Below are 12640 nucleotides of genomic sequence, written 5' to 3' on the forward strand. Positions count from 1 at the left end.
CGTGTACCATACTATGGTACAAACAGCATCGTTCTTAAGCATATGATGTACTGACATGGTCATACCTAGATATGTCAAGGTGGTGAAAATGCATTTGTCCAACAATTGCCATGCCTTTGGCCTTAGTAAATCTGAGATGATAGAAGAAGAGGAATGTGAGGAGGGTGTAGTCAGAGCGGAGCGAGCAGCTTGGTGGTGTTCGGCGGTGTTCACCAGAGAGCCTACTGAACTTGTGGGCCTGCGTACCTGTGAACCGTGAGCAGCAGCTTTATTCACTTTATTATCTGGTCAACCAGAGTCCAGGCCGGTAAAAAACAAGTGCAGCTACTGTTAATAGGTGGTCGATGAGAGTGAGACAGGGCGGTCTGCGGAGGCGGCCCGACTAGGCACGGGTGCGACCTGCAGATGTGCTGTGGTTTCTCTGCTTGTTTGACCACCACCTCATTTTAGGAGGGCCTCACGGACCACAGCGACTGTGGAGAGCTGACATAGACGCAGGCACGGAGAGGCACTGGGGCACGGAGCGACAGGAGTGAGAGGAGTGAGACTCTTTGGAGACATATGGTGGAGGGTGATAACAGTCTTAATTTCTCCAGAGAAAATTATATTATTTTGATTGGGGGTTGGCCTACTTATGAGAGGCACTCCTGACATTGGACTGACTCTGAGAGTGTAGGTTGCTTCCTGTGAGTCGCAAGACACGCTGAGAGCCGCGTCTGAAGCTGGAGTAGGACCTTTAATTCCAGCATTCCTGGGCCATTTTGGGCCATTTCAACAGGCAAAGTACAGCAGCCGTAGTCGGCTGCTGGGGAGGAGGTGCCCAGGGGAAGCGGCCCGGCTAGGACCGGATGTGGCTTCCAGCAACTCTGGTGAGTCCCACTCTCCTGGTCGACAAGTATTCCTGAGAAATCGACCTGTATCAGGACTACTAGCTCAGTGACCCAGGCCCAGGTCCAGTACCGAAAAAATAGGCGAGTAGGCTTTGGTGTGGAGTGGAAAATAACACCTCCCACCATATCCTGTGGAGCTGAAGGAGCTGGTGGAAATCAACGTGGAGCAGAGTAGAGCATTTTTTAGCTTTTCTCAGCTAAGGTTGAACTCAGGTACACCCAGCTATATCCAGCACGTGGAGGATATTTATGGGTATTTCTGCCTTTAAGCCTTTAAGTCAGCCTATACAAGCGCCTCTGGGCTTCCTTTCTCCAACTCCAAACTCTAATCTCCTGGTTTGAAACCGAGTGCCACTGCAAAAGTGACTTAGCAACGGCTGGGTGCAGCCTGAGTCTGCAGTGCCAGGTCAAAGATTTGAAGCTCAGTATTTCTGTAGCTAGGAGCAACATGGTTGGACTTGGTTTTGCATCTGAATAATTGGTACTTAAGTTACCTCAGGACTCCACCCCTCTGTTAGAATTAGACTGAGACCCAGCCGGAGTTATGACCGCAAAAAAAATGTGTTCAGAATTTTTTTTTTTATAGGAGCTTGTAAAAAAACAAAGCAAATTTAAGGAACAAATTGATACAGATAAACATACTAAATGTTAAATGTCGTATACTTGTAAAGTGCACAGCTGCCCCAGCAAAGGGGCGTCCCGGCGCTGTATACCGCTGGGGAAGCCATCCTGGCTTTCCCTGTGAGATGGTCCCTCCTGGGCATCTCCAAGGTTAAGACAAGCATCCCCGGCGCTGATGGGGCAGTTAGTAGAGATTAAGCAAGCTATTGCCCAGAGTTGCTGAGTGGGACCTACCCGAGGTTGGAGTAGGCACCGAGGCGAGAATTATCGAGTCCGCTGACCATGGCTTCAATGCTATTTCTACCTCCTTCTCAAAAAAAGAGATAAGTCAAAGTAAGGCGGCGACTATGGAGTTTAAGCCTCAATTTCATCCTTTAAATGCAGAAGTGGAAGCAGAATAGAAACGTCTTGCAAATCCTACCATCTCTTCACTCGGAATCAGAGTTACTCGGTCTGGGAATGAAGAAAGTCCTGAAATCAGAGTTGAAGGTTCAACGCTGGCAAATCTTACCATCTACTCAATCGAAAACTGAGTGACTCAGTCGGTTGTTGAAATATGTTCTTAGCCTAGAGTGGAAGGCCCTCCAATGTGAGGTTCCGTGACGATTGTAAGTGGTGTTTCGACTCGCACGAATATGGTCGAGTCTGGTATCTACGAACCGCAAATGACGAGTTTAGTGGGTGTGCGCAGTTTCGCTGTGCTAACCTAAACCGTTCGTTTGTTACGTGGGTTTTTCATCTGTACCCATGGGTTCCATCTTAGATATAGCATCCATTTTGTTTCTTGCCCTCAAGTAGCCAGCGAACGGACGTTGTCCGCTTCGCGACCCTGGGAATCCCAAGACATCCGCGGAAGACACATGTCCTTTGAAATTGTCTTTATGACGAGGGGGATGATACTGTAAGGCAGATGGCCCCGCTCGAGGCTCATCTTGCCGTGCCGGACTATTGTTTCAGCCGTGCATCTCATTAGGCACGTCCCTTTGATGCATGTAGCTCGTGTTTCCTAATACCTCCCCTTTTACACCCTTTCCGATCTCCCCACTGTTTACATCTTCCTCTGCACCTGTCCTTGTTCCTACTTCGATCTGTTTTACTGCCGATTGGAATGTACTAATGGTGGGAAGATGGGTTTTTACAGTTGGGAACCGCCAAATGTTTCCGTACTTATGCCCCGGACCTTAGATGTATCAAAGTGACCAAAGCGACCCCTCTCGGGGATAATTATGGGAACCGAGTTGTAAACCTTTGTGTACCATGTAACCCAATGGGAGAAATCTGTATAAAAGGAGCGATCCACAGTAGCAATTTGAAGCAGTCTCCCCAAGTTGCACGTGTTGTACTTGTTGTGACTTCTGTGTTCCCTGCAGTAAATAAACCTCGAATCTTTGACGCCGAAGGAAGTGTCCCGTGTCTCTGTCATTTGTACGCTGGAACAGGTAACCCACGAAGGTTTCAGGTGTTGTCCCCTGGCACCGCTGGGTCTTAAATAACCCAGTCCTTCAGTTGGCGCCCAACGTGGGGCTGCATCAGTGGTACCGGTCCAAGCCCGACGATCGTGAGGAACTTCGTGTGAAATCTCCGAGGGAAGGTGCACTCCGCTTCATCGATCCTGTTGTCGAAACAAGTGGCCCGAAGACTTTTCCCGCGAAGATTCCCACCTCCTGACGGCTGCGACGGACTGCTGCCCTGACTGTAGACCTGTTTTGGCGCCTGGCGTAGACCTTGGTATAGCGAGACGATTGACGGGCCTTCCTGGTGACGCCATCGATCTTTGAGTTAAGTATTTGTGGGTCGCTCCCAGAGTCCTTAGTTGTGGTTGCTTAGTTGTTGCATGGTTCCATTGCATTTGTGGTTCTTGGTACTTGGTTCTTTGTTGTATTATTTGACATCTGCAGTTGCCAAAAACCGAGGGTTTTCGCTCTTTGCTGGGACTTGGTAAATCCCGTAACCCTTGACGTTTGTGAAACTCGACTAGTGTGCAAGATGCCTGGTCGCAGTACTTTGTTCAGTTGTTTCAGACGTTGTGGTACGGATTCCCGACTGGAGGACTCGTGTCCGATACCTCTGGTTGGAACTCCCACTTATGAGCTCTACAGTAAGCACGGGCTAGGCCCGATTGCTTTTAATAAATACTGGATTCGTTATACCAAAAAAGATGGTGCCCTTAGTTGGCCACCTCATGGTAGTTTTGAGACCACGATCTTAGATAATCTTGAGGCTAAATTGTTTGAGAAAAAGTCAAGGCCGGTCATGTTTGATGCCTTTCGGTTGTGGCGTAAAGAAGCCCGACAGAAAGAGATCAGACAGACTAAACGTAATCAGAGAGATGGTGTTGCTACCATTGTAAAGAAAGCAGAGCAGTTTCAGCGTGATAAGGAGGATAAGGAAAAGGAAGTGTTTGAAAGGCTACAGCGTATGTCCATAGATAAATGTTATCCCGCTTTGCCTACGGAGTCGGATAAGAAGGAAGAATCAGGTGAGGATCCTTTAATGTCCTATCTTATGAAGTCGCCACCTCCGTATGTACAGGGTACCGCACTTCCTGTGGTTCCCCCTGTACCTGTCCCTCAACCTGTTCCTCAACCTGCACCCGTTCTTCCGACTGTTCCTGCTCCCTTGCCTACTGCTATTCCTACTGCTCCTCCGCTTCCACATACTCCTGCTCCCGCTGCTGCTCCTACTCTACTTACTCCTGTTGTTTCTTCTGTTTCTACCCCTTCTCTTGTTAGTCCCTTGTGTTATACTTCTCCATCCACTCGAAGTCGTACTCCTCCTGTTGCGGCTAGCTTCTTTCATTCTCTTGGACCTATTCTTGGGTCCGCTGGTTCAGACGGTCCTCAGAAACGTAGTCAGCTTCCCGGTAATAGGGAACGTGCTGCGCTATATAACATGGCGAAGGGTTGGATGACGCACCCTCTTAGAAATCCTCCACGTGCTGTACTTAATACGTTCTGTCAATTCAATTTACCGACACAAAGATTTGTGTTCGAAGAAATGTGCAAGGTTCTGCGCGATCAGATATCGGCCGATGCACCAGACGATGTGTTGACCGCTTTGTCTGATCTACAACTTCAGTTCTCGAGCGGACTGATAGTGGATACCAATGTTCGACGTGCTGTTGAGCGGTTGCTATCTTTTCGTCCCACTCCTATACCTCAAGCCTTGTTTGTTGAGGACGTTGAGAGCCAGTTCGATGCGTCTGGTCAGTTCCCTATGCGTGAAGTTCCACCAGTGTGGATGCCAGGTGATGTCGCCCACGTACCACCGATCTTGCCACACTTCCAAAGAGTATGGATACATCTCCCATGGAAACGATCAGAAGTGTTACAGGTGAAGCAATCTTTGCCTGACCCTCGCAAAAATCCTGCAGGGTACTACAAGGAATTGTCGCAGCTCGTAGACGCTACGATAATGAATCTTGCCGATATCGATATGTTGTTTGGTAATGTCGTACCGCAACCGGTATGGGCTAAGATTCGTCAGGAAAATCATGCAAACGAATTAGGTGGTGATTGGGCTGCCATTATAGCGGCGGATGGGTTGCAAACTGGTGGTGCTAAACCCGAACAGTTGATTGCTGCTCTCCCTCAGAGAATAATTACCTTGATGAAAACGCTTATGCCAGCCATGAGGGTGAACTGGGACAAATTGTCAGCTTGTAGACAGAAGAAAGACGAGAGTGTCTCCGATTTCTTTACGAGATTTGAGGAGGCATTCATTGACCACAGTGGTCAAGATATGGGTACTGAGGGTGGTCAACGGTTGTTTGTGGATAAATTTGTCTCCAACTTATTGCCCGACTTGAGCAATAAACTAAAGAATTCTGAGAGTGCGTGGGCTGTTTCTACGTCCGCTCAAATATTGGCTACGGCACAATATTATGAGAATAGGGAGAAAGAAGAGAACGATCGTGCTGATAAGAAGACGAAAGAACTTAAAACTAAAGTGTTGTTGCAGCAAGCGTATCCTCCGCGTTCGAATCAGAATGATTCGCAACAACGTAATCGATCGCAGTCGCAATCTAATAGGTCGCAATCGCGAAATGACTCCTCTTCGCAGAGATCATCGTTAGGGTACAATCAGTGTGCCTATTGTAGGCAAGAGGGTCACTTAAAATTCCATTGTCCTGCTTTAGATGAGCGTAATAGTGGTAACACATCTAGAGGAGGTCGTCGTGGTTCTCAGCAGACATCACGTGGTAGAGGTCGAGGTGCTCCCAATGATCGTTCAGACAATTCATCCAATTCTAACAATTGTTTTGATCAATGTGGATCATCGCAAGGACGATCTGCGCAGTACAATGTAGATGATTATTACGTCGATCAGGGAACTGACGACAGTAATTACTAGGACAGCCAAAGACAAGGAGAGGGAGTGGTATCAGTTCCGGTTGATCAGAGAGGGCCTTACGTCGCAGTCGCTACATCGGGCGTCGTTGAGCCTTTTCTGTTGGACACTGGTGCAGCGAAAAGTTCCATCATGCATTCGAAACTCCCTGGCGCACCTTTGTCTGGCTTAACAAATGTTTCCGTTGGATTCTCTGGCGCCCCCGTTAGCAATCCAGTTTCGCGCCCTTTGCCCCTTACAATTGGGCCACGTGAGCTTGAAGCTCCGTTGATTTTAACTACTGGTTGTGGTGAAAATCTTTTGGGCCTGGATTTGCTTAAACGTCTGTATGCAACTTTGTATTGTTCTCCTGCGGGAGTAAAGCTTACGTTGGGTGAGAGGGTTGTCTTTCCTATGTACCTGTCTCTCGATAAGCTTCCACCGGAATTGAGTTCTCTTCCTGCATCTTTGTGGGCAACAGGTCCCAATGACGTGGGCCTGCTCGACATCTCCCCTTATGTTGTCCATGTGAAATCTAATGTGAGATTGCCACGTATTCCCCAGTATCGTATCTCCCTTGACGGTGAAAGAGCACTGTTAGCGATCATTTATGATTTGATCGAGAAAGATGTTATTGAAGAAACGCGGGGAAACGTGTGCAACAGCCCTGTACTACCCATTCTAAAACGTACTGATCCTTCTAAACCACCTGTTTATCGTTTTGTTATCGATTTACGGGAGGTCAATAAAATTGTGATTCCTCAGTTTCCTGTTGTGCCTGACATCACGGCGCTACTGACTCTGATTCCAGCTTCTGCATCTTGGTTCTCGGAGATCGATCTGAAGAATGCTTTCTTTAGCATTCCGATTGCCGAAGAAAGCAGAGACCTTTTCGGTTTCTCTCTTGGTGGTCGCAGCTTCTGGTTTAAAACGCGCTCCTCAGGGCTACTTTGAAAGTCCATCTATTTACAGTCAGGCCTTGAAGGGTCAACTGGATGCGTTTGTGTTGCCGGCCGGTGCGGCCTTAATCCAATACGTCGATGACCTATTGGTGGCTGCCGATACTCAGGACATTTGCAAAACTGCCACTATATCGTTGTTGCAGCATCTCTGTGACTTGCATCACAAGGTGTCTCCTTCTAAACTTCAATAATGTTGTCAAGAAGTAACCTACCTAGGTCACTTATTGTCAAAGGAGGGAAGAAGGTTGACCCCAGAAAGAATTGCAGCAATTGCGCGCATACCCGTACCAAAAACCCAAAGAGATGTGCGTGCCTTTTTAGGTATCACGTCATATTGCAGGCAATGGATTCCACATTTTTCATTGCTAGCGAAACCATTGGTGGCTCTTACGTGTAAGGATGTTTCAACTCCTTTACCATGGACGGACGAATGTCAGAAAAGTTTTTCTGAATTGCGTGACGCATTGTGTTCGGCTCCCGTGTTAGGTACTCCTGACTATAGCAAGCCGTTTACACTATACGTTCACGAGAGGGAAGGTTGTGCGTTGAGTGTTTTAACGCAACCTTTCGGTGATAAGCAGCGTCCATGTGCATATTTCTCCTCGACCTTGGACCCGGTAGCTAGAGCATTGCCGAGTTGTTTAAGAGCAACGGCGGCAGCCGCGGTCTCCATCCGACAATCAGCAGGATTGGTCATGGATAATATGCTTACGGTGATGGTTCCGCACGCAGTCGACACTCTTTTGAATCGTACGAAAACTCAGCACTTGACGAGTGCGAGGTTGTCAGGGTACGAGTTGACACTGTTGGCAAGTCATATTCAGATAAAACGTTGCAATGTTCTGAACCCGGCGACTTTGTTACCAATTAGCACAGAGTCAGATGAAATAGCAGCCCATGACTGCTATTTGAGAACTGAAGAGGAAACAAAAGGTCGAGTGGACCTTAAAAACACTCCTTTGGAAAATCCAGATGGAACTTTGTATGTGGATGGTTCATGTTTTAAATTGCCGAATGGTGATGTGACTACTGCGTATGCTGTTGTGACTTTGAATACTGTCGTGGAAACTGCAAGATTGAATCAGAACTCTGCCCAGGCTGCAGAGCTGATCGCTCTAACTAGAGCGTGTGTGTTAGCGAAAGGGAAACGTGTGAATGTGTTTACCGACAGCCAATATGCGTTTGGCGTCGCGCATAACTTTGGACGGTTGTGGAGAGAGAGAGGTTTTATGACGTCGCATGGTACGAAGATTCAGCATGGACAACTTGTGAATGATCTTTTGGATGCACTTACGTTGCCTAAGCAGGTAGCGATTGTTAAATGTAGTGCGCATCGTAAGGTGACGGATGACGTTGGTTGTGGTAATGCATTTGCGGATGAGACTGCTAAGGAGGCTGCCCGGAACCTTAGCACTCGAATGTATGTGACGAGTTCGGTTAGGTGGCCTACAGAGACTAGTATGTGTGAGGACACTATCGAGAGTGTGATAGCGATTCAAGATGAGGCCACTGAGACTGAAAAGACGAAGTGGAAAGAGAGTACGGGAAAGTTGGATGCGAATGGTTGTTGGGTTGATTTGTCGGAACATAAGAGATGGATGTTGCCGGATGCGTATGTGCTAGCTGTTGTGACAATGGCACACGGGTTAGCACATATCAGTGCGAAAGGTATTTGTAAGTTGCTATCCCCTGTGTGGAAGAATGATGCTATCACGAAATGTGCTGAACGGTTGGTTAAAAATTGTATGGTATGTATGTTGTACAATACTGGTAAGGGAACCCCAACACCTCCTGGCCACTTTGCTCCCCCTTCATGTCCTTTTGAGGTAATCCAACTAGACTTCATCCATATGGAGAGATGCAACAACCTGAAATACGTCTTAGTTGTGGTTTGCGCGTTCTCCCGATGGATTGAAGCCTACCCTCTTAAAGACAATACTGCCCTGTCGACTGCGAAAATCCTACTGAAGGAATACTTTCCTCGGTATGGAATGCCTCGGATTGTATGGTCGGATAACGGAAGTGAGTTTGTGGGGAGTGTGATGAAGAGTGTGTGTAAGGGCCTTGGAATTAATCAGAAATTCCATAGCGCCAATCATCCCCAGTCAGCTGGTTTGGTTGAAGGGTATAATGGTACCCTTAAACTAAAGCTAGCGAAGATTCAGGCTACGACTGGTCTTTCGTGGCCTGACGCTTTACCCTTAGCTTTATTGTCAACTAGGGCAACCGTACACTCCCGAGTAGGGCTTAGTCCCTATGAAATAGTGTTCGGTCGTCCTGCAAATGTCTGGGGGGTCCCTAGACCGGGTGTGTTCTCCAGTCTTGAGTATCCAATGTTGATTGACTATCTTCATGATCTGACTGCTAAACTGAGGTTAATTCACCAACAGGTTTACGAAGCATTGCCGACGCAGACGGAGGGTCCAGACCACCAACTCCAGCCCGGAGATTGGGTGGTCACGCGGAATTTTGCCCGTAAACAGAACTTGGAACCCCGCTTCACTGGACCCTACCAGGTCCTCCTTGCCACGAGAACTGCTGTCCGTTCAGAGGGCCGAAAAAATTGGGTGCATGCCACCCATACGAAGAAAGTTCCTATACCGTTACCGGCAGACTCGTGGGTGAGGAGGGGCATTGTTTCAGCTGAATCCGAAGGATTGCCGGCTTTGTACCTTTTAGTGACGCACAACTTGTCGGAGAATCCTCAGTGCAGTAGAAAGACACTGTTGAACATTTGTCATCAAAAGATTCAAGACCAGAACATTCGACTGATCAACAGGACTCTGTTCCCTCATCGGATCCTTTGTTTGATGAACATACACGTCCTGGGAAAACTCGATACTTTTTGCGTTCTAGCACTAAGGACAAATAAAAAGATTTCGTTCTGTCCCTTGACAATTGCATTATCCCGTTTTCCACGACCAGTCTGAACACCTGTATCATTGTAATTATTTTTGTACATATTGAGTTTCGTTCCACATGTATTTTTCGCTTCCACAGCTGAGAGACATTTTGCATATACATTGTGAATAAAGGCCGTAGGGCCGCACGTGTACTTCCTTCTGGTTAGTAGGTCTTGACGCTAGGTTAAAGACCGTCGGTTCCTGGGAACTCCTGGGGATTGACTACTGCTACACAGAACGAAGTGCGTCAAGAAACGTTGCGGACGGTCATAGGGGATGGCCTTTTCGAAGCTGATGGACTTGGAAGAAGCTCAGGCTCAAAGATTCAAACTGCAACAACTTATCCGTACCAAATGTTTTATGTTTCAAATGTTCGTATTGCTTTTGACTGTTTCTGCACTATTGGCGGGTGGGGTGTATTACATGATGTCGTACTTCTTACCTTCTGCCATACCTACTCCTACTTCTGACCCCAAACTTACCTCTACTGCATCCCCTCATTCGTTTCATATCCTACCTGAACACGAACATGCTAGACGTGCAGAATTCCGAAATAATTCCTTTATTCAGCTCCTTCATCAGCACCAGCTAGTGGTAAATACTACTAATTGTTGGGTGTGTGGGTTGATGCCACATAATACGGATAAGGGAATTCCATATCTGGTCTTACCGTATAGTTCCCAGGGTTCAGCTCGAGCATTCCAAACAATGTTTCGAAGCGCACTAGATTCTTACCCCAGTCGAGAGCCACGTTCTCCCTACTTCGGCCCTGGCTCGTATCATAAGCCTTTGTCTTTAGCGATAGAAGATTTGGATAGAGATATCTATGAGCCGTCGCTCATCCCAGAGGAAGAGGTACAAGCCTATAGGGTCCTGAGTAAGGTTGAGTATAGTGCGCTCACGAGTGAAAAACAGCTTAAAAGCTCGCCTCCGATATGGGTCGTACCCCACATTGGTAATTTCTGTCTAATGGGTCGTGGCCGAAGATCGAAAGCCCGACTTGGAGAGAGTGCTTGCACCGAGAATTACATTCTGCCGATGGTCTCGTCCCCTGTGTTTCTGGCTGCCAAGGGTACATACTTTGTCTGCCATGATCGTGCGTATGCATGGTTGCCCTCCGACTTTGTGGGCTCATGTTTTATCGCAAATCTGTTGCCTCCGACGTTCACTGTAGACGCAGACTATCACAAAACTAGAGTTGTGAGAGGCGTAATTAGCGAAGAGGACACTGCCGGTCAAGAGGCAGGAGACTTTTTCAAGGGTTTCCTCCCGTTTTGGGGACCTATGGTTAACAGTAGGAACCTGAGACAGTTGACTCGAGTGGTGGAATCGACAGCTAATATTACTGCCAGTGCCCTTGGTAATATCACCACAGAACTTCAGGCGGATAGGCTTATGACGTTACAAAACCGTATGGTTTTAGACGTGATCTTAGCAGATCGAGGTGGGGTATGTAAGGTGATCCATTCGAGCTGCTGTATTTTCATTCCAGATAACGCTCCGACTGTCTATCAAGCCATCTCAAAGTTGCATAAGATCTCTGAGTCCATACACGTGGACGTAGGGGATTGGACGCTGCTTGGGTGGTTTTGGGGCCTGATGTCGACTTGGGGTTGGAAGATTCTGATGATCATCGGGGTTGTTGTAGTGTCCCTGTTCACGTGTTGCCTTTGTGTGCAGTGTGGTCCTGCCTTATGTGGCCTTTGTGCTACAACGTGTATAAGACAGCCACCTGTTACCAAGGGGACTCGGTTGGACAGAGCTATGCTGCAGCAACATCTGGATGGTCTGATGAATATCGAGTATGATTCCGACTAGTGCTTGCCTACATGAGGGTAAAAGGAGCGTCTGAGGTTCCGTGACGATTGTAAGTGGTGTTTTCGACTCGCACGAATATGGTCGAGTCTGGTATCTACGAACCGCAAATGACGAGTTTAGTGGGTGTGCGCAGTTTCGCTGTGCTAACCTAAACCGTTCGTTTGTTACGTGGGTTTTTCATCTGTACCCACTGGTTCCATCTTAGATATAGCATCCATTTTGTTTCTTGCCCTCAAGTAGCCAGCGAACGGACGTTGTCCGCTTCGCGACCCTGGGAATCCCAAGACATCCGCGGAAGACACATGTCCTTTGAAATTGTCTTTATGACGAGGGGGATGATACTGTAAGGCAGATGGCCCCGCTCGAGGCTCATCTTGCCGTGCCGGACTATTGTTTCAGCCGTGCATCTCATTAGGCACGTCCCTTTGATGCCTGTAGCTCGTGTTTCCTAATACCTCCCCTTTTACACCCTTTCCGATCTCCCCACTGTTTCCATCTTCCTCTGCACCTGTCCTTGTTCCTACTTCGATCTGTTTTACTGCCGATTGGAATGTACTAATGGTGGGAAGATGGGTTTTTACAGTTGGGAACCGCCAAATGTTTCCGTACTTATGCCCCGGACCTTAGATGTATCAAAGTGACCAAAGCGACCCCTCTCGGGGATAATTATGGGAACCGAGTTGTAAACCTTTGTGTACCATGTAACCCAATGGGAGAAATCTGTATAAAAGGAGCGATCCACAGTAGCAATTTGAAGCAGTCTCCCCAAGTTGCACGTGTTGTACTTGTTGTGACTTCTGTGTTCCCTGCAGTAAATAACCCTCGAATCTTTGACGCCGAAGGAAGTGTCCCGTGTCTCTGTCATTTGTACCCCGGAACAGGTAACCCACGAAGGTTTCAGGTGTTGTCCCCTGGCACCGCTGGGTCTTAAATAACCCAGTCCTTCAGTTGGAAGATTTTACTCTCACACATATGAACATCAATCTGAATTAAACCCTGAGGGTTCTACAGTCTCCTAAGCCTCATACTTCTAATATGTTACATCTCTAAAACTCACAGGACTTTCCCCTAGGTCCTTCAATTAAGATGCAGCTCTTTAGTATTACGCCTAGTGGAA

The sequence above is a fragment of the Lissotriton vulgaris genome, chromosome 2_2 (genome assembly GCF_964263255.1).
Source record: "Lissotriton vulgaris chromosome 2_2, aLisVul1.2, whole genome shotgun sequence".
NCBI classification, from domain to species: domain Eukaryota; kingdom Metazoa; phylum Chordata; class Amphibia; order Caudata; family Salamandridae; genus Lissotriton; species Lissotriton vulgaris.